The sequence below is a fragment of the Aptenodytes patagonicus genome, chromosome 6 (assembly GCF_965638725.1).
Source record: "Aptenodytes patagonicus chromosome 6, bAptPat1.pri.cur, whole genome shotgun sequence".
Classification (NCBI taxonomy): Eukaryota; Metazoa; Chordata; class Aves; order Sphenisciformes; family Spheniscidae; genus Aptenodytes; species Aptenodytes patagonicus.
In genome coordinates this window covers 54,437,300-54,460,557 of record NC_134954.1, presented here as the reverse complement: position 1 = coordinate 54,460,557, position 23,258 = coordinate 54,437,300, and the positions used below count along the sequence as shown (strand labels likewise).

At 36.5% G+C, this 23,258-nt stretch overlaps 1 protein-coding gene across 5 annotated transcripts in view; it reads left to right on the top strand.

The window, feature by feature from the left end:
- The window catches only part of B3GALT1 (beta-1,3-galactosyltransferase 1), a 218,014-nt gene that overhangs the window by 5,787 nt on the left and 188,969 nt on the right, over positions 1–23,258 (top strand). For 2 of the 5 annotated variants that reach the window (XM_076342689.1, XM_076342690.1), the window contains exon 2: positions 5,345–5,459. The exons of the other annotated variants lie outside the window; for them this stretch is intronic. The gene's annotated coding sequence lies outside the window, so the exon portion shown is untranslated. The remainder of the gene's footprint in view (positions 1–5,344; positions 5,460–23,258) is intronic. 5 annotated transcript variants of the gene reach the window in all.

Below are 23,258 nucleotides of genomic sequence, written 5' to 3'. Positions count from 1 at the left end.
TCCCCCTCCCCTCCCCTCCCCCCCATAAACCTCAGAAAACATGAGCTCAGACGAGTAACAGGTTAAGGCTGTGTCCAGAAACCCAGATCAGATAAAAAAGAAAGAAAACTCCGAAAGATGCCATTCATAGCACTTAATCCAACTGCACTGAACGGGGAAATGAGAATGGTGGTATATGGTATTTGATCCACACTGATTGCTGTTAAAATTATGCTTAATTAAAACCAAAGAAGCTTTTAAAAATATCGGAGTGCAAAGTGATGTTTACTCAAATCACTTTAATGCTTTCCTAGCCTCTCTATGGATTCATTACACAACAGTCTTAACTCCAATACCATCTAATTAATCGCCTTCCATTTGTGAACTGCATTTCATAGTAACATGAAAATAAGCAAAGCTTTTCCCCTCCTCCCTCCCAGTTTTATTGGAGGTTAGGCTGGAAGCCCACCATATAGAAAGGATCTCTTCACGTTCCTTGTTCAGAAACAGGCTAGTCATTTGATATTCAGAGCATGTCACTTAGAAGAGCTGCTGCATCACAAACAGCATTGAGAGTGAGGTTTAAAGAAGCGTTAGAAATGTATTATTAGTGTGCTGCATTATTACTTGGTGTTACTTAGTAATAAATGTGGTTTCATAGCAGCGTAAGTGACTAACTGCTGTCTGTGATGATCCTGTCTTCCCTTCTCCCAGTGCCAATGACTCCATCCTTCCTAACCCTTTGCAGAACCAATTCTGCACATTAGTCTGGCAGAAGACAACTCCTCCCCACTGGCCGCTGGTTTAAAAAACCAAACCAAAACAGAAAAACACTTTCTGCCAGCTTGAATCTGCTTCACAGAGGACCTTATGAAGGCTGATGCAAGGGAGGACATAGAACTATGAAGGTAAATGCAAGAGGAGAGCAAGATGGTTGACAGGCAGCAGTTAAATTGCCTTATCTGCTTGTCAAACCACAGCCTGAAGTGCTGTTCTGTTTCTTGATTTGCTGTTAAAGTACTTGGCAGAAGTACAGGACTATTTTAGTAGTCAACCTATTGCTTTGTTAATTTAAATATTCAGCTTAAAGAATTATATTTTACATGCTTTGAAGGAAGGCCCCAGCTGTTCTACTATCGATTGATGAGGTCATCTGCTGTGTAAATCTGGCTGTCTAAAAGACTGTGATACCAACTGTAGTTATTTGCAGCACTAGGATTCTTTTTTCATTTTGTTTTGCACCATAACGCAGTTCACCAAAACAGCTTTTGCAAATTAGCATGTATTCAAGTATGTAACAAATACAGTATTTCTACTGTTTGAATTTAGTAATGGGTGGTTTAAAGTCAGCTTCCTGATCTATTTAATGGGTGCTGTTTGCCAGAATCTGTAGCAACCAAGACAAGGCAGTTGTTTGCCACAGGAAAAGGTTTTGGTATATCCCTTTTGCATGGTATGCTTGAAACCCGCTTAGTGCTACTTCATGACAAACATGTCCTTGTGTACAGTAGCTGCAAAGTCATGGTCAGCTTTATGGTGGCTGATGCAGCTCAAGATTAGTTTAATGTGGAATAGTGAGTTCATGATAGCCTGCAAGGATGTCATGGATGGACACGAACACAGTTAGTGTATAGTCTGCACAGTCGTCTTTTTTCTCCCCAGTACTTATAGGCCACGGTAGTGGTAATTGATGAATCCGTGCTGAATACATTTAGCAGCACACTGATAGAGCAGTGCCACTTAGACTGCTTATCTGCCTTAAACAGACTATCATCATAAAAAGTGGAACTTGTCTTCCATTGTTTAATTATGACAATATCTTCTTGTGTTAAGATGTATGCAATCATTGACCTCATATTTTTGTAAGATACTTCAGAATCATCAGCCAAATTTTAACATGTTCTTCCTAGAAAAAATGCTTTCATATAGGTAGGATGGTACATGTAAAGGAAGCCGCACTACTGTAGGCATCCACAAAATATTCTAAAACAGTTAATTTCTTCTATGTACGTTTTCTAAGAAGACACTTTAAATCTCAAGAAGTCATTTGGTCTGTTAGGCAGCTAGTAAGAGTGGCATTAGTACATTCATGGCATTGTACTGTAGCAATTTATTTTATAAAAGTTTATTTAAAAGCTTTCAGAATTTGCAAGGTTTTTCCATTTAGAAAAATAATACATTTTGCTTGGATTTCAGACTCTGTAGTAAACCCACTAGTTTCTCTTTTTGCCAAGCTAGGTGTTTGTTAAAAGGCCCCAGAAAATGCATCTTATCTCAAATGTAATCATAAAACAAATTCTGCTATATGTAGTTTGTTACTGTATTTACTTAAAATAAGCTAGGAAGTAACGTAGCACTGCTAAAAGTTGGCTGAAAGATTCAAACGTATGAGCATAGCTGATCATACTACAGGTTTTCATCACATGAATTCAGCTTCAAATGAAAGTTTCTCACCAAGTTAGTGGCAACTAGGTCAGGTTGAGTCTGATGTCTCAAGTCTGCATATACTTGCTTGGGATTCACCTCTACCCTATCAGTTTGTTAAAGAGCACATTACTACTTCTGCTCTGTAATACCTTTTACACAAATATTTTGCTTTGTTGCAGCTCAGGTGAAAAAATGTTCTGCAAACTCTGAAGAGACTGGCCTACTTGCTAGAAATTTTCATGTGCAGATTTCAGATTACTGTCAATGTCAAACATTCCCATTGATAAATCAGGGGTTGAAATAGACTATAAAAGCCTGGAATAGAATTTGAGCATCCGGTCTGCTACTGATGTTACAAGTTGGATCATATTAAATATTTCACATGGAAAATATACTGCTACTGGGATAAAACCGTTTTATCCATATACTCTGTCTAGTTTATGAAATTAGAACTCAATGGGAGTAGACTTCAACACATTATGTCCTAGTTATAAGTGAGGAGGAGATACTGAAATACCATATTATGGGTATCTTACTCTGAATATTTCTCTGGAGAAAATACAAAATCTTGACGGGTGTGGGTATGAACAAAATAAGTGTGCACAGAGGCATCAAACAAAAAACTAGTTACACTAAGAACTAACTTCTAGAAGTTCTATACCGTTTATTCAGTGATATCCTCATTTAAAAGGGAAATGAAATACCATTGTTTGTTACTGGTGCAAATTATAAACATAAACAGACAACTCTGTTGAAAAAGTTCCAAACTAAGATATTTGCTGTGAATTGTTTTTCATTTGTAGAGAAGAAACAGTAATTCTTCCTCTTTAAGATTTTATATTGATATCACCTGAAGTCTTCTGCAAAGTGAATTTGGTACTGCACCTCACATTGTAAAATTGCTCTTTATCATCTGACGCAGTTAGATAGTGCTGTAATCTCAGGAATGGTCATGACAAAAGTAGGTGGCAAGAGAACTTCCTAGTAAAAGCAAAAAGCTCACCTGCAGGTTTTTGGAGAGGAAAGTCATGCCATAGCATCAGCTATCCACCTTCAGACGTTTTGTCATTTCAGTTTTCTGAAACAAAATTCATTAATTCTTTTTAGAAAGTAAAACATAAAATGACACACTGCAAAATGGCTCAATAAAAATTGCACAGAAAATAACTGAGTCATAAGTAATAGGTTTTCCTCTGAAGATGTTCCACTTGTACTAGGTATCAGACTATGCATCAAGTCATAGTAAAATGTGTGAATGAATGTGGATGATGCAGCAGAAGCAGTGGATCATATAACAGGGAGACCGTCACAGTAGGCTTCTGCTAGGTTTTGTTTGCCCTGCAAGGACTTCTTGGAACAAAGACACCCCCCCTGGAGGTAGAAAACTTCCCTGAGCCTCTGCCTATTGCTGCATTTCATCACTGGCTTTTGACTGAGGCACCCGACTGTTGCTGGCTGGGTTATTGTAGATCGTTCTGGCTGGCTGTCATGGGATCACAGGTCCACCTAGAGGTAGGCACCAAGGCATAGGAGTTTGACCCTGGGCCAAACCATACCCATTTTATATAATTTTAAACTATATATTACTATAATAACCCCAGAGTCTGGGGAAGCCATGTATTGGTTAATGTGTCACAGCTGAGGTCACCAGGAAATCATCTCCTTCATAGTTTGAAAACTGAGAAAGGAAAATTTCTTTATAACCCAGTAAAAGTAAGCAATATACAAATGCTTATGGAATTTGTCTTGCGTAAAGTATGTCCCTATTTTCTGTGTGGTCACTCAGCCAAGTTACTGCATGCTTTCATTTCACTATTAGATACTTGTTTGAGGTGACTGCCCTGTAGCGAGACTTCTGATATGAGCAAACAGGTCAATTACATCTGAGCAAGTCCTATGCAGTTTGTACAGTTGCCAGTGAAGACTCAGACCTGTTGTAATTTCTGCATAAGACCTTTTGGGCTCAGGTGGTTTTGACTTTGACTGCATGTTACCTGATACTTTTGAAATAATTTAGAGCCTGTACTATCCAGAATTACTGTTAATGCAGTTCTTTCTAGCAAGATACCAGTAAGGGTTCTGCATGGTTTTTCCAACTTCTATAGATCTACCCAAACTACTTTTAAAATATGTTTTGCCCATCTTTCAAACTCTATCAATTTTTATGTTATTGGGCCAATATGACCTATAAGCAAGGTTACACTTACACAATATGCACTTGTTTGAAAGTAATTTTTAATCACAGTTTTAACAACATGGCTTCAAGCAACTCTATTAAAAATACTACGTTTTTGTTTTTTGAAAGGTGTTTTGTAATTCTCTTTAAGACCTAGCATGTGTGTGCAGATAGAAGCATTTACTATCCTGTATGTTGAAACATCCTTTGAATAAGTACAGTGATTAATACCGGAAGTCAGTTTTAGTATTAGTTACATTACAAATGCTTTTAGTAGTACTTGTTTCTTTATAGTCTTTGAGACAGAGTTATCTGTAGAACAAGTTAAGAAGTTTCTACACAGTGCAGCAGAGACATGCTGTCAGTTTTGGCTCCCGGATTCCCTGTTGCTCTGAACACTAGAGCTGATTTGCTTAGGCCAGAGATGATCAAGAGCAGCAGTCCTGGCTGGATGTGGTGGATCAGTTTCCAAGTTGCATTCTGGCCACTGCATGCTGTAACTAATTGGTCCCAACCACTACGGAGCAGCTGGGAGAGCCAGATGAGATCTGCTGGGTCTGAAAGTGCTCTCAGACACACGGACATACATGTGTACCTGGGGGCACTTGTACTTGCTTTGGATGGGTGAAGTCCAAGGGTACTACAGTTTGGTCCCCTAGGAGCCTTAGCCAGGCTGCATGAGCCAAATCTGTGTTGGTGCTGAGGACACTACAGAATCAAGTAGCTGTTAACTGGCTTCGTGACAGCTTGCTTCTCTTGCAGAGTGGAAACTTCATGCATCTGAGGATCTGGCCTAGCATTTCCACAGTGATGATAAAAATGCTGCTCAGAACTTTAGTTTCATCTTTTCTCAATTCAAAAGCCTTCTAAATATGCAGTACGTACATATTTATTATGCATGCCTAAGTTGTTAATGCATTATGTTGTCGTGTGTACTATCTGTGTTACTTTGGTTTTGTACATGTTATTCTTATGTGCCAGGATTTCATAACTCATTGGATGACTTTTTTGCCTGATTGGCCAAGAAGGGCATAGTATTAATAAAGGTAGCTCTACTTTGTTATCTGATGGACTATTTCCATGGAGAAAAATAAAATAATTTGTTTGACTTTCGTATTTTTTCAGTGTTGAAAAATAAAATCATGTTAAGCTTTTGAAGGTGATGACCATGTCTTTCATATGTAAAACAATACAAATTGTTGTAGTCTTAGTTTCTTTTGCTATATAGCTAGATAAGAATATAGTTAATATTAGATGGATAAGAATATAGTTATAGTACCAGGTTATCTCATGGGATATTAAAATTTATGTGATTGTTCTTCTCTGTCTAGAAGGACAAAGATTTATAGTCTTTGAACAGTTCTGATAGGTGGTATTATGAAACATAATTAAAAGAACCGTGGAGATGACATGGGGGGTTTAGAAAATCTGTAATGAACTCCAGACTGGTTGGATTGAGAACTTACAACTGGAAAAAAACATTTTTTTTTTTTTACTAGTAAAACTTAAGTTAGGCTAGACATTTTTCAATGAGATGCAGTGACATGCTTAAAGACAAATACATTTTCTAACTGTATAAGTAATATAACAATATATTGTAATGAAAATTCAGGAGGTGTTCCCTATGAAGCATAGCACTAATTTTTCATGTATAACCAATATGGAAGTGATTAAATTGCTTTACAAGGAAAAGTTGGTATCACGGTAGCAAGGAATATTACAAGCTAATACTGCCTCTATCTAAAGGTGTATTGTTTTGTGGTAATGAAATATTATAATAACCTTGCGCACCTCTAGAGAAGAACCTCCACTATAGCTCTCTGGAGTTATTCTTCAAATAGTATTATTATTCTGTATAAATAATTTTTATGCAAAGAACAGTTACAATAGACAGAACCATAAGAATGAAATGACCATATTCAATGTTAACAAATGCATAAAAGGCAGGTTAATATACAAGTATGTAGATAGAAATAATAAATAAAAAAAAGTAAAAACAGTTGATTGCCAAGTGAGTTTCACATTAAAGTCCTTATCCAAAGCCCACTGGACTAACTAAAAGTGATCTCTAAGACCTCAGTTAATTTCAGTCAACCTTGAGTCCTCTCCCTTCTTCCATGAGAGTGAAAAGCCGGGACTTCCCTGAATTTCAGTGAATCCAGTTTTCAGGATTTAGGTAGTTAATACACCTTCAGTGCATTTAACAGCTTTCTCTTGAAATGTTTATGTGGTTAGGCTAGAAATTTAAGAAATTTAAGTTGGCAGCATAGTTAATATTAAAGTTGACATGCATTTTAAGGTTTTGAAGGTTTGAATTCTCAGAGGAAAGGGAACGTTGTTATTTAGCTCATTCAGTCAGGTTTTTTTCTGAAAATGGTGCCTTCCAAGCAAAATGACCAATAGTCTCTTCTCCATTTAGTGTTTCAGACATTTAACTTTCATTGGTATTAATGGGAGTTTTGAATGTATATCCAGGAGACAGCACAATTTGATATTCAAGAAAGCAAAAGAGAGAAATGATGGCAAAGATCAGATGAATAATATTTTTCTCAACCCATGTTAAAATTTTTCTGGCTTTATATAAGCGTTAAAACTGTGACGCTTATTGGTATCTTCATACTTAAATCTTCAAAGATTGTTTTTTTTCTTTTGCACAGCAACTTGTATACTGCACTTGGCTTTTTGAACCAGTTAAACTGTTCTTTTCTAGGCTGTTTTTCTTTCTTTTATTTAACAAAAGGTAAACAAATTTGCATTTTCAAAAAGGAAAAGAAAGTTGAATAAAAAAATGGCATGCTTTGTTTTATAAGGATGGTTTGAAGGGAGAGCATTCCTAGGAAGCTTGTATATTACTTTTTGGTTTTCTCTGAGTGTAAACTATGAAAAACTGTTTTTCAATTTTTCCTCTTCTGATCCAACTGGATTTTCATACATAGGAAGACATGCCATATGCATATGGTGCTTTGTTCCTTTCAAATATACAACTCTTTCATAATTTGGGGAGTGAATATAACCCAGTTATTTCTTGTTATGAGGAAATACTGAACTGTACAAAAAGGTGTTACCTAGAAATTTTTGTGCCTGTTACTAGCTTAAAAGGGAAACAGCTTTCCCTCTCTTCTTGCTATATTATACCTTGTGTATTGGTATGAAAATTGTTCTTTTGATTAGGTCATTAAGATATATACAGAAGACCTGACCTTGCAGACCTAAAGTACATAAAGCTCACAGAAAAGTCAATAGGATGTTTGTTCATTAAATGAGAATTTTGCGGAACTAAAGACTGTACTACTGGTAATAAAACTTTGCATCAAGCTTAAATTCATAATACTGTAGCAGCTATGCCATATTGAACTCTCATGGAAATGCAGTTTGAACTCCAATGTTTACCCAATATAGGAGTGATGAATACATGGTGCTAATGGAAATGCCATTTTTTGGTGCCAGGCAGTTGCCCAGTGACACTGAAGATGATTACTTTGGTTTAGGAATTTGGCATGTCATTTAGCAGTGTTCTAGCTAGGATGCATTTCAATGGCATTTTATTAAATATGCTAATTTCTGTATAGCGTTTGACTTCTGGTGGCAGTGACATATGACTTCTTAGAAAATGCATGACTGCTTCACAAAGTCAGATGGTCTCCAGGACCGCGTTCTAGGGTCATACCAAAATTTGGCATAAACTTGTATGTGAATTTCATTTGCACTTTTTTTCAGGGTCAGTTTCATTAAAGGGTATCAAGGAAGATGCTTAAATGTAGCCACATGCAACGCATGCTATGCTTTTTATCAGAGAGGTATCCGTCAACAGAGGTAGTGTTTGTTGTCTTTTCCTGTTCTACTGAAAGGACAGATTTCACTCCCTCTAGAGCGCTGTAACAGTTGCAGAGATGGATAGAATTTCCTAAAGGGAAGGGATGAGTCTGCTCTGCTTTTGCTATTTGCTGTTTGAATTGCTGTTGTCTGTGGCTAGCTAACAGGTGCTGTTTTCTCTTCTGTCCTGGAACTGCTGTCTTTTTGACCATCCACAAGGCTGCATGCCAGTGGAAGGTGATGTAGATCCTAAATTCTTAAGCCTTTATAGGATTTCTCTTTTGAATTGATAAAACTGCATGCATATACTTATTTTTAGACCATTTGCAACTGAAGCACATATGTTTCACAGCATGATAGAAAGGGTACAGGAGAACTGGTTAGGCATGATTAGCAATTTTGGAAGCATAAGGGCTATGTGCCTTTTAGAAAATAATGTTGCATAAGAGGTGTTTTTGAAAGTGTGCAGTAGGGGGTTTTCAGTTGAATTTGGTAGTGGTGACAGTGTTGACATCTGTAAAACATGAGCTGGTCTCTTTATCCACAAAACAAACACAGCACAAGCAGCAGCAACTTAAACTAATCTCCTCTGTGCCAATGTTTTTTATTTGTCTTTTATAATTTAGTATCAATGCCCAGTGAGCAGATTTATACACATGCTTTATTTTTTGGCTACTGCCTTCAGTTAGTTTTTCAGGGTTCATTTTAAATTGCCAATAAGTGTGACAGTAGCAGTGCTTTTATTTTTGATGTGGACAAAATACTCAGTAAACTACTCTAAATGAACACAACTACGCTGAAACTCTACTCTCTCTGTGTGCAGAACAAAGGTACCCAAATGGCTTCTGTACTAGAAGCAATATAATCACAATAGCATGAAGCTCCTTATATGTTAAGTGACTCAGTTGAGAAAATACAATTGTGTAAGAATAGTGTAACCCCTAAATAGTCTACCTCTTCACTGAACTCAGAGTCAATCATGTGACTTTTAAGGATCTTGTAATTTTTATGTTGAAGTAGAAAACAACAGTTCCGGTAGCAGGACTGCCTGTAAAATCTTAATTAAGATTTCTTCAGTGTCCATTGCTTTCTTGTATACCAGTATTACATACAGACAGCAAGAGAGAAAATGCATTAATGAACATTATTTGGAACAAAAGTTTCTCTAATGTTCCTTAAAATATTTGCTGCTCAGAAAAAAGAATTAAAGAATGGAGCTGTAATCTAGTAAAGAGGACAGAAGTTAGTTTTGGAACATTCTCTATCCTTTTGGAAAAGTCAGAAATTCACCTTACACATCACTAAAAGAGGATACTGTGATTTGGTAGGGTTTGTGGGTTTTTGTTGTCGGGGTTTTTTTTTTGTTGGTTGGTTGGTTTTTTTTACTGTCCAGATTGTTATTTGTTCTAATGTTCACTAATGTCATTTCAGCTGCACAAAAAAATCAGTGGTGTATTCACTCGCTTTTCTCACATTGTGAACCCTGTACTCTGTTTCAGAAAAACCCCACCACCTCTTGGCAGTCGATGGCATGCAGTGCTTCACATGTATATACCATCTTTTAGCCAGGGATTTCTTTTTTCGTTCTACAAGCATCTTTTAAATAAAAGTTGGAAACCAGTGCAGTTATATACAAATGTAAAATAGTTCTGTAAAAGTTACTCCTTGAACATCTAGATTCTGTATGTACCACTGTAGCATGAACTCAGTATAATTCTGTTCGGCAGCAACAGAACTTTCTTTTAAAGCTCAAGAGGTTGTCTCAGACTATAATGTGTATCTTGTATATTTTACATATATGTATATATCTTACAATATTATTATTATTACACTGTTAGAAAAGCTAAACTTTAGGCATGACTCAAGACAGATGCCAAAATCTAATTATTGCAGATGCTGAACTGTGGTGGTGTAGTTAACACTGGTGAGTTATCAGTAAGAGAACTCATACAGTTTCACCATTTAGCCATGCTGGAAGGCCAGAGAAAAGAGAGTGACTTTACAAAACTGTTGCAGAGAGCCTGTCTCGTCATCACAGGTCCTTGGGTTTTGAGATGCTGAGGGATTCAATCACTAAGAAATACGCTTTGCATAATGTAAGGTCAGCACTGCGTTATACTCTGGCTATCTTTGTCTGCAGTGACTACCACCATGTTAAGTACAACAGTCTAATAAAGATAATCTAATCATGGAACCTAATCTAATCAACTGTAGAGCTAGACCCTTAATACAAAGATGCCTAAAGTTAGCTTGACATTTTATGTTGTGAAGCCAAATGAATGGTCCAGATTCAAACAAACTGGTATCAGGGGGTATCAAAGAGCATCATCTGCTCCAGTCTTCCCCTTTTCAGCAACTCCCCCATCATTTTTTTTTGTAATGGTTTTGGTTCACCAGTAGGGCTCTACGCAGCAGTACAACAACAATACCAAACTAGCCATTGCCTAAATGTGCTAACCTAACCAGCCTGGATAACATCACACTTGAAGGCTTGACTTTATTTATATGGGAAAGTTATTGCCTGGTGTCACACCCTTTCCCCTGGCAGAGGGGGTAAATTCCTAAATTTTGATGCTGTTTCGTGGAAGGTTCTGTTCATGTGTGAAGTATTAATTAGCTGTTATTATTCAGTTATTTCCTTTAAAATATTTTATGGTGTGTTAAATGAATACCAATCTCACAACAGCCACATCTTCTTATTTACTAGGCGTGATGTAAGCATGATGCTAGTGTTTTTAAAGGAGTGGTAATTTCAGGCTTTCTCCAGATATCAACTAAATTCATTTAAACAGATTTGGGGTAACATAGAAAGCAATAGTCTACTTAAAAGCTTATAGTCCTTTGAAAATATTTACAATCCCATTCAGTATGTGAATGAAGTCCAACCAAAAGACTCTTTCTGTTCCACAAAATAAATCCAGTGTCTCCACTCTTGCCAGCATGCTAGGAGTTTCATTTCCTATATAAAATGAATTTCTAGCTCATGACATGATTATAATTCTTGTACAAATGGTTAGTTTTTATTGGGAAGGTATTTCTTGGTTTGGAAAAATATTTTTTTTTCCTTGGTGCTAAAATTATGGAGGTGGGAGGTTTGCAAGAGAGAAGCTTCAGTATCAGAACCCAAACTAGACAAAGGGCTAAAAATGCATCTTAAGGACCATTAGTCAGAATAACTTGAGCTGACAGTAGCCAAGATTGTTTTATATATGAAGTTCATAAAATAGCAAGTTGGTTTCTTTAGCTGGGAAAAATACCTAAAGGGGTACGTTTTTTTTCTGCAGTTGCTAGGGAGCGGCTTATACTATATCTGTGGGATACAATGGGAGTCATGTGTGAAATGCACTACGCTGATAATTTATCTCAAAGTGGTTAGAGCTGAATATTACATTCACAGAGCACATCTCATTGCACAAAATAAGAAGATGAGATGGATGCTGTTAGTAATGTTCGGTGACAGAGCCACTGTGGTATACAAGGTACAGTACATGTCAAGAGGCTGTCAAGAGCATGTCGTTCCTACATGATTCATAGGTGGGGCTATGATTAGGTGAGCAGCAAATTAATACATTGGCTAGATGGGAGGAATGAACAGACCAGATGAGAAGAAGGAAAACCTGTATTTTGATCTGTTTGACAGATCTGGGAACGATCAAGGTCCTGAGAATCACAGGTCATGCATTCTTTTTAAGACAAGCTCATTGACTGGGAGTCTGTGTTGCCAGTAGTACGTTGTTTAACAAAATGAGGATGGTTTAATCGTAGGGGGATCTGACTGACCCTGCTCCAAAGTGAAGTTGCCACTGCATTTGGAAAAACAGCTGCTTTGCTATGAAATGTCAACATCTTTAACCAAGTAATTATAAAGGTTTCTATTGTAGAACTTCATTATTTTCTTTCAGAATCTGTCAGATTGGAATTATTTTTGTTGAAAACACAGCCTTAACAGTTTGGTATTATTAAAACTGTAAATGTAATACATAAATTATACAACCATAACACTGATTTCTTATTTTTGTAGCATTAAGCATTTCAAAAAATTATCCAAATATTGCTAAAGGTTTCCATTTTTAATACCATATTTAAAATTTCACAAATATTTTTTCATTATTGAATCAATACAGTGATACTGTCTTGAAGCTTAAATTAATTGCTTTACTCCTTTGAGCCCTGGTGCAAGTTTTTCTCACATACTGTACACAGAGATCGAGTGTGTTTTCCTCAGCAGTTACTGCATTTGTTCAAAGTGAAATAGAAAATGAAAAATGTTAGGAACCCTCTTTAATTAGATGATTAAAGAACCCGGCAAGCAGTGTGACGTTCAGATGAAAATGAAAGGTATTTCTTAGCATTTTTAGGCCATGCTAGAATTCAGATAGGACACTAGTTGTGCTGTGCAGTTAAACTGCCACAAAAGGGTTTGCAGTCTCTTGAAATGTTGTATGGCGTATGTTTATAGTTCTCAACCAATTTTATCTTTCCAGGCTCAGCCGCCTCACCTTGAAGGATGCTTTCAATACGCAATCTTACTGTAAGCTGTCTGAAAACATGATGTTACGCCTAACAGCAATTTGAAACCCATTGGACTTGGCCTTCACAAAACTTTGAGAGCAGATTCGTGACTAACACATACTATCAAAATGCAGCTGAAATTAATGAAGTTATGACTGTGTGCACTAGCCAAAGATTTTTCCCAAAAAAACTTCACAATCTGCTTTTGCAGATTACTAACTTCTCCAACCTTTTCTAAATGTTAGAGGGGTTTTTTTGTCTCTACTCAACCTTTAGGTATTTGACTCTTCCTTTTAGCCTCGTTCCAACAGTCTAACTTCTGTAATTTTTTCATGAAGGTCCAACATTTTTTTTCCCCAAAGAGATCTTTCGGTATTGAAGCAACATCTCAAATTGTTCCAAAGGCTCTGTTTCACTGTTCAGACTTAGTGTGATGCCTTCTTTTGAATAGACTTGTTCACGCATGTTGTACTGAGAAATAGTTGCTTAATTTCAGAAGTGCTCCTTACTAAATAAAATGCAAAGCCTCCTTCTGTAACTTTTTGTATTTTTCTCTTATTCTCATTTTCCTTAATTGATTTCTGTGGCCTATATTATCGTAAGTTTTAATTATTGTTATATACATTTACATGTTTTTCATTTAGCTGTTTGAGTTTGCTTTTATGAATGAAGCAGGTAAAACTAACCATTCAAAAGAAAAAAGGACTAGACATTGTAGTTGCTGTTGTATATAGTTCTCTACTATCCCATCTTCATCCTACTTTACTTCTGAAAGAGCATAATAACATTTCCAGTATTAATACAAAGAAGAATGTTTTATAAAGAAACAGTCTAACATCTGGAAACTCTTTTTTGGTTTGTCTCTTAAAATATGAAGTACATTATTTCTATTCCTCCTTTCTTCCCAGTCAATTTAACTGTTCAGACCTGGACAATGAGTATGGGAAACACTAAGGCAGAGTCAAATACTTTTGCTTTCCTTGGTACAGTGAAAATCTCTGTGTTTTTTAAAATATCTACTGTTGCAAATCTTCCTAAGATTATTTCTTTCAGTTGAAATGGTTGGTACTTACAACAAGATTGTTGTTTTATTACCAGTAATGATCCTAATACTCTCATAAACTGTTTCTTAAAATCCTTGAAAAGTCTGTATAAAAGCTAGCTGGGACTAAGAGATTCTTACTATGCATTCTTTCTGAAGTATTAATGCTGCTGGAGCAGTAAGAAAACCATTAATTGTAGTTGATTTTGTAGTTTGGCATTTTTCAAATCTTTTTTCCTGCCCTGGATAATGCCTATTTTATTTAAAATAGCAGATCAGAAGAGAAGTTTTGTGTCTCTGCTGCAGCCTTTTTATATTAGATTTATAGTGTGCTCTCCAACTACCTTAACTCTATGGAAGGGGTTACAGTTTGTTTTTATGAACCTGAAGCAGAAGATTTGATGCAAAGTACTGGATCCAAATATCCAACATCTTACAGGAAGAAGGGGCAAAACTTGGAAAATAAATCTAGAACTGGATTATGAATGTTTAAATGGCACTGGTATTTAGAATGGGCAAAACCCATCCTATTTGGATCTTTTAGCCATTTAAATCAAAATCTGTGTATTTTTTGCTGAAGTCCAGCTCTAATTCCTTAGCATCTTTTTGTGAAACTAGACAAAATTTTGTTGTATCTTGTTTAAAAAAAAAAAACCACCTTTCAATCTGCAAATGCCAGGTGAGTTGTCAGATGTTCCCAGAGATCATACTCAGTCTTTTATAATGAAATAATATTTTTCTTTTATGCCTGTGAAGGAAGATGTGATTTTTAGGTAAATAACTCTTCATGAGGGGCATTTATAGCAGATTGCAGTAAATTGATACTCTGCTGGAGTTGGTCCTGGTAGTTATATACACAGAAGTCTGTTATAGCAATGTAGTTTAATTTCTGAGATAGCCGTATAACATTGCAAAAGGGAACATCTTTCAGAGAGTCACATTTCATTTTAGAGCCACTCTATTATTATTGATGGTATTATATATATAATAGTATTACATATCATGTTGTTTTTATATTATTCTTCCTTACATGTATGTAATTTGGGTGCCTTTGCATGAGGCAGTATAAATGTAAAAAAGGACAACAGCCTCTTCTCCAAAGTACTTGAAGTTTGCTGTTAATGATTCAGTCCACATTAGCTATATGAATTATAGGGTATCTCTGAATTTGTAATTTTTGCTGTCAAGAAAGGACATGTTTAAAGAAAGGGAAATATCTTCTAGTAAGCTGTATTTTTACAGACCTTAGCTTCATATACGATGGGCTTGTTGACAGTCCACTGATTTCTCTCTATCTTGGAAGATCTCTTAGGTCAACTGAGAAGTAAGGGTTTCATCACAGATACAAAATTTGTAAAGTCAACATGATTAGTGATGTCTTGCAGACTGTCTGCAAATTGTCTTTGCACTTCCAGTATTTTTTCATTTTTAAATACCACTTCAAGTTGATTGAGAAGCAATATTCTAAAACATTACTAGTGGAAACAGGATGTAACAATAGCAGTAACCTCTTTTATACAGTAGCTACCTATTACATTGATATTTGCATGCGCTAGTAAAGTGTATTTGCATTTTGTGGAGACTGAAAAGGCTCATCTATTTATCAAGCTTGCTTGTGTGCGTCTGGGGTGGGGTGAGGGAAGTCTCCCCCCCCCCGCCAATTGCACTTTGCACAAGATTGGGATTTTCAGGCCCTACAGAGGAAAAGCACATAGTAATAGTAGTGCGTTCTAATTTTATCATTCACTGTACTTCTTGTTGATTTTGTTGGAAACAAAATCAAGTAGGTTTTGGCACTGAGCTGTTAAAACTCAGATATTTACAGGAAGCAAAATGAACATCTGTGAAATCTCTATTTCCAGAGCAGCAGTCACCCAAAGTGTAGGCACTCATATGCAAATTCTGAGCCCTCTCAGGGAAATGTTCAGGAATTTGAGGTGTGGCATAGGGAAAATACTTGAATAGTGCTTCTACTCCCTTAATCCTTATAAATATCTACAAATACAAATATGTAGCTTGTTTGGCTGCAAGGCTAAATTGAACACTGTTGGGCTGATAAAACTTGGATCGACAGTAATAGTCCTGTAAGGAATAGCAGTCAAGAGTTGCCATAGTGTGATTATGCCACTGGCGTAACTCCTGTGTCTGAGCAAGGGCTGGCGTTCAGTTAGTTTGGTTGGTTTACACCACACACATACAACTGTTAAGTGTCCAGAGAGAGTAATTTTGTTACTAGTAGAATAATTCAAAGCTGTAATTTCAAGGTTAAATTCTGACTGCTTGTCTTTAATGCCATATATTCTATATTCTTAATGCTGCACTCTTCCTGTTGAACTACAAAGTTTGCAATCAAAGTGTATTCTTAGCGCAGACAGCAGCCAAACTGTAAACAAAATCACATGAGTTTGTGTGAGTGTACTGGTGGACAGTATTCAAAATACAAAAAAAAAAAAAATTAAAAAAATGGATGTTTGGTTTTGTCTGAGTGTGCTGGTGGGATAAGGTTATGTAACTTTTTAGAAGCACTGGCATTCAAGCTGACAGTATGTTTCATCATTCATCATGGGCATCAAGTTGATGAAAGCAAAATAGATCTTCAAGTGCTCTTTTTATTTTTGTAATATGCTCATAATCAGGATGTAGTCTCTTTTCTCATGGGCTAACCACACATACAAAATTACTTGCTTTGTCAGTATTTTACTAAAGACATCTTTCTTATCCCAGTACGTTTAAAATGTTTTATTAGATGATAAAGTCTTAATAATTTCTGTATGATTTAAGTATGTGCAGTGTCAATAAGTATCACAACTGAAGCAGGATATGAAGAATTCTGATAATGCCAGTTATTAAAAAAAAAAAAGTTTTTCAGAATAAAATAATTTTAGGGTTTTGGTTTGGTTTTTTTTCAGAGTCACTTCTAAGGAAAGTAAAAGAACAAGAAAGGGATTTCCAGGATTTAAAGAAACATAAATAAAGGCTCAATTAGCATGAACGAAAAATTTGAGCTAAGTCTCTCATAACCTCTGTTGAAGTGCCTTTCCCTGAAATATGATCATAAAATGCCTGTTTTTATCTTCCGGTCACATTGCAAGATAATTGACTTCTGTATTTCAAGTCTTTAGCCATACGAAGCTGTAAAAATCCTAGAGTATCTAGGGAAGGAACCTGCAGTACCAAAAATCTAAACATTTAAAGACATAAGAGAACTATAAAAAGAAATCCAATATTAGTCCTTGAAGGGATTTTTGTAGCCATAGTGGATAGCTAGCTTTGGAACATAAATGTTATATAAACAAAATTCATAACAGGGAAGACTAATTTGAAAACATGTATTGTCCATTTATGAGTTATGTTTATGCTGACAGACCCCAAATTAGTGAAAGTGGTACAATCAGTGTTCATTGGAAGAACTGCGATGTAATTAGAGTTTCATTTTCAAACAAGCTTTCTCCTTCCCAATCATGCATTTGTTCCTCTCTCCTGCTTGGCATAGTTTGGGGTGCAATAAACCCAAGTAACACCTGCATATTTGCGAAAGGCTGAATGAACTATGGGCTGGTTGGAGACGTGGCTGGGGGAGGGAAGATTCTTCTCTGCTGTTCTGTGTTGCAACCATGGGCTAGGGCTAGAAGCTGTTTCAAGCAGACAGCGCTGCGGCTACTCAAGGATGTAGCCTAAGGCACTATACCTCTACACTGTAATTTATGTAGTATATGTGTTTAGATATACATTAAACAGTTTGGCTTTGCTGTGCATAACTGATCCAGAGATTCTGAACAGTAGTGAATCATCTTATTCTGCCATTGCACCCTTAATTTTCACTGCAGTGTTTACCCCAGCATTTCTACCCAACTTTGGGACGGCTGTAAATTGGTTATGCAAGTTGTAAGACAAAGAAAAGGATCTATAGGAGTGAGACAAAATAGAAACTCCAGTGAATCAGAGCCAAGGTCCAACAATCCTGTTCCTAGTAAAGATTCCACTGTGCTGCTCAGCAAGCAAATATTAAATTTCAAACATTAGTTTTGACTGATTAAAATCTCTTGGTCCCTCTCACAGCTCCATTTTCTGACAGAAAAGGTGCTTCTACAGTGTAGTTTGTTTAAGTTAGATAATCCTAGCAAATAGTTGGATTGTGCAAGAAAGACCAAGTGCTATTGTCGCTAGACATCCTTGTCATGTTTGTGGATGGTTTCGTATTACATTAGTGGAGACATTTTTCTGGATCATTCAGCTTAGCCAAAATCAACAATATAACAGAATGGGGAATATTACTTAGAATTAAATTTTTGGCATAGTTGAACATAACATAAAAAATGCTTCTATCATAGTATGTCTAAAACATGATGTATTTAATGTGGTATCATTCTAACTTTTAAATACTAGCAATTCAATGGTTAACATACTGGATCTTGAGATGTACACTGAAAACTGCTTTCCATCAAGCGTTCTCAGGGAACCACCTATGAACTTGTTACAGACCACAGTAACTTTGCACGACTGGCAAAAGGTCTTTGTCATCAATCTGTCCTGACTAGACCCAGCTGGTGAGTGTGGCTGTAGGAGCTACAGGTTGTCTCCAACTCTGTGAGGATAGAGGTGAGGTCGGCCAAAGCAGGTAGCTGCATTCCAGTCAATGAAGAAGAATTTAAGCTGAATTGTGTTAAAGCTGACTAGTATCAGTCTACCCAGGGAGTTACCACCTGTTCCGCCCTACCCACATATTAGCTGCTCTTTTTAGAGCCACAGACCAATGTAAGAAAATCTTTCAATGACAATTATAGTAAGTCTGAGCAGAGACTGACTAATTAGCAGCTTCCTTCAGCTTGCTGCATTGTGACATCAAGTTTTGAACCGTGGTTGGACTCCAGTTACCAGCTATAAGGACAGTCAGGCATGAATTAAGTGATGTTGCTGAGTTCTCCTTAATGCAACTCTTTAAATGTAAATGAAGTTGCAGGAATTGCACTGCAAGTCAGTTTTGTTATGATAGTGCCCTTATGTTCCTCTGGGAATGAAGCTGAGAACTCCGTCATTTTTTTTTTTTTTAGCTGATGAAGGTACCTAAATGAGTAACAATTACTGTCGTCTTAATTTAACAGTTGCTTTTAAAAGAAAAGTAAGAAGGCCCACTCAGCAACTACATCATTTCTTATTGCAGATTCTGGAGATGCTGAACAGGCATCACGTCCTCCATGTGGGTTATGCTTGTTTAGTGCAGCCTTGGTTTTGTTGTTGTGGGTGTCTTTTTAGCTGCCAACTAATTTTAAGGAAACTTGTGATCAGCATTTCCTTGATGATAAATGAAGCAGGTAAACAACTAAGCTCTTTGTCTGCTCTTCTGAAGTATGGGACCAGTCAGATTGATAGCATCCACAACACAGCAGTCATTTGCACTTTCCTACTCTCTTGCTGCTGTGTTTGGTATCATAAGATGTAGGGTCAGGATGGAATGCCAAAATTAATCATTCCAAGACCTTGATGAATAGGAAAGGGGTTTTTGTTTGCCTGTTTTCTAAACAGAATGGGATGCAGTGAAAGGATCTTTCAGTAGTGCTGTATAGGGGATCCCTTCTACGCCTGCATTAGAGAACCAGAAAGGTAAATGACAGAGAGTTCCTGCTTCCCTTTCCTAGGACAGAAGATTGGCATGGTATGTTGATTAAAATGGTGAGAGCTTATAGTCAAAAGAGAGGCTTCTAAAGCCACAAACTTGTCATATGCATTTGTCCATACTGCATGCTTTTTGTCCATGTGTCTGGCTGGTGGACAGCCTGCAGACTACCTACATGCATGAATTTAATGTCCTAGTATTTTTTTGGCTATACCTGACAGGCAGATAGTAGCCTTCTTAGAAAGTGATTTGTCCCAAACATTACAGGGAGTTTCTGTGGAGTGTTCAAGTATTTGGTCTAATCTGGTATGTTCTAGATATTCAAAACATAACAGAAGGACTGTACTAAATATATATTCTATAGTCTTCATGAATCTGTTTGGATTCAGAGCCCTCTGGAATTAAAAAAAAGTGTATCTAATAAAGATACTCCTCTCTGATAATAGCAGTTTAATTTTGCATTGTTTTTCACCAAAATCAGTGGTCCTCCAGATAATTACTTCTAATTTAAATTCTGAATCACCGTTAATACCAATTAAAATTAGGATTACTGTTCTGCCATTTGTAGTCTTTGTTACATATCTGATGACAGAAAAGACAGTTATGAAATATCGGTATTGTGCAGGATTTCTTGGCCTTGCTGCCAATCCTTTATCAACTGAAGTTCAAAACTTGGGGGGGGGGGGGGGGGGGGGGCGGCAGCAGTTGGGCTTCTTGACCCTTTGAGAAGGGCATCTCCCTTTGACAGACCAAGCTGTTTCAAACCACAAGTCAAGAAACAGCATTAGTAGGTGTGAAAAGCAGTTGCCTGTAGACCATGGCCAGCAAGAAAAAGGTTAAGACAAGATTCAGACAAGCAGTAAGGCAGAGAAAGGAAGAAATGAAGAAACTGATACAGCTATTTGTTTACTAGTAACCTCACCTAAAACTAATTGTCCTGCATAGAAAGCTGAAGGAATTAGTCATTAGATCATTTTGGAAACCTCAAAAAAAACCTTGGAAAAGCTATTGCTTTCTTCCTCTGCATCTAATGTGAATTTTTTAAATGTAATTCTTTTTATTTGTTCCTGAGCACTGGAGTACTTTGTTTAGCACGCACATCTTCATACAGAGGAGATGAAATTGCAGTTGACACATGGATAAATGTCTAAATTATGCTGTATGATGATAAGCATTCGGAGACTGTATAGTATGTCCAAACCATTTTTTTGTACAGAATGTTAAGAGCCTAGTAGACAGAAACTGTAATGATGATTGGTACCTATAGGAGGTAGAATAATGCAGGTAGCAAATAACAAGAATGATCCTGTTCAAGCCAAAGGAATACCTAGCCTGACTAATTCTAGGGGGGGAGGGAGTTTCTACCATTTTTATAATTTTGTTCTTCATATGTATGTCCTGGCCTATCAATCAGCTTTCTTTAACTGAAGCCAGCTGGCAAGTGACACTGCAGTTTATCATCCGCCAGTAAATAAAATGTTATGCTCCAGAAAAAATCAATTCCCAAAGCCCAGCCCTAAAAATCAATAAAGCTTCTCCTCCAGCTAAAGCATTTCTTATGAACACTTAAGTTCTTAAACACAACATTTTTCCTCACCTTTCTTAAAAACACAGACAAAAAACTAAAACCAAATTAAAATTAAAAGCTATGGAAACTATGGGACGAGAAACTACAAATCTGTTTTTAATTTTCATAGACATTAAACTGTTTTTTCATTGGGTTTAACAAATAAACGCATCTAAAATTAGTAAGGTTACAAAGATTTATTATACAAGTCCTTAAAAACTACAACCATGTTTTGAGTTTTGAATAGTTATAGTAAAACCTTATTATCACTTTCTCAAGCTCCTGTTCCCAAATAAAACATCACAAGACCAGTTACTCTGTTGTATAGGATTTTTCTACTTCATTAAGGTGTATCATACACATAATAATTTCTTCCTTGTCAGTCAGTACCCAGCTGTGGTTTTGTTTGGAATATCAAACTATAAAGAACTAATAAAATCCAAGTTAATCTTCATTAGTATTTACATCTTTCCCTTTAAATATTTTGATGCAATCTCTTTCAGGAGATGGCAGAGGATTATGAGCAGTCCAGCCATGGAGGCAAAGGGGTCTGTGTGCAAAGAATCTGAAGTCCACGTTAGCTGCCAGACAGTGCAAACGTCTTTTCCACCTCCTTCCAGCACCTGCTCTTGTTCTGAAATATTTTCTTAATAGGCTCAGTTTAATTATCCAAATACTTATCTGGAATAAATTGAAACCCAATTCTGCTATCTCATAGCAGAGAAAAATTTAATTGGTCTCTGAACAACCTAAACTTTTGAAGACTTTTATGTCTTTGGGCTCTTGTTTAAACGGTTACATTCTAGCTAAATCTTCTAATGAAAAGCACTCGCTTTTCCATCTAAGAAATCTAAGAAGAATCAGTGTATTAAAGCTGAAAATGCTTTAACAGATTATATAAACTTCCCTGGTATTGTGGTTCTATAAAATTAAACCTCCTGGAATTCTTTGTGTCGCCCTCTATTTCTGGCCAGTGACATCTGTAGTCTAGAGTGTTGCAGTTTTGGTCTCAAAATTACTGAAGTAGTCAGGCTGCTTTCTGTTAACTTTCAGGATATTGATGATTTGATGCATTCCCCTTCTTTCTGATCTTTTCCAGTGGCCTCTAGAGCTCTGTACCTCAAAGAGGTTCCTACAGCTTGCTGTTGGTGCAAACTGAAGCATTCAGCCCTTCATGGAATCAATGGAGTCTGATAACTTCATTGTATAAACATCCTTAAAAAGATTCTGGGACCTTCATTGATTGACACTATATGATTAATTGTCCATTTGCTCTGTATTCTGTGTACAGAGTGAGTTATATTCCTTTCTAATCCTATCCTCCTCTTCAGAGAAGCCTGTGCAGATCTCTGAGGAAGATCTATTCAGACCCTATTGCTTCAGCCCTCCTCTGAGAGATGAACCACCACACTTTTAAGATGAATCTCGAATGTAATCGAAGTATTACAAAACCAGAAAAATATCCATATGGAATTCTACCAAGTTGATACGGTGGAGAGCTCATGTTCACTAACACATGTTTTTGCTCAAAAAAAATGTTATGTAATATAGGAAGGAAAGAGTGTATTTTGTTCATGATTATGCAAATAAAAACATGCTTGAATTTGGGGTGTTTTGTTTGGGTGTTTTGTTTTTTTGTTTTTAAACTGGGCTGCTTGAGTGCTCATAGGTTTCTGGATGGGAATAATACTAGTACCCCTAATACCTTAAAGGGTTATGGGGCACATTTTCAATGGGGAAGAATAATCATCCCCCTATCTTGAAGAAAAATCACGTGGATAAATTTAATTGATCAAAAATGAGATATAAAAATATCTCCAACAAGAAGATGAAATTCAAAGAACTCATTGTCAGATAAGACCCAGAAGTAATCTCAGATCTATGTGTTAGAATTGAGGCCATTCACTAAATTAAAAAAATTGGAATAACATTCATGTATTTTTGACAATTACATTTTCTTAGCTTACAGCTGAACATTAAGAAGGACATTATATTCTGATATATTTGGTACATCTTATTCAATAACTAGAAATATATTGAAGCTTATAGTTCTAAGTAGCATTAACAAGGAGATGACTGCTAAAAATTCTGCCCAGTGTGTGCAACAGGCTATTTGGGGGTTTGCTTT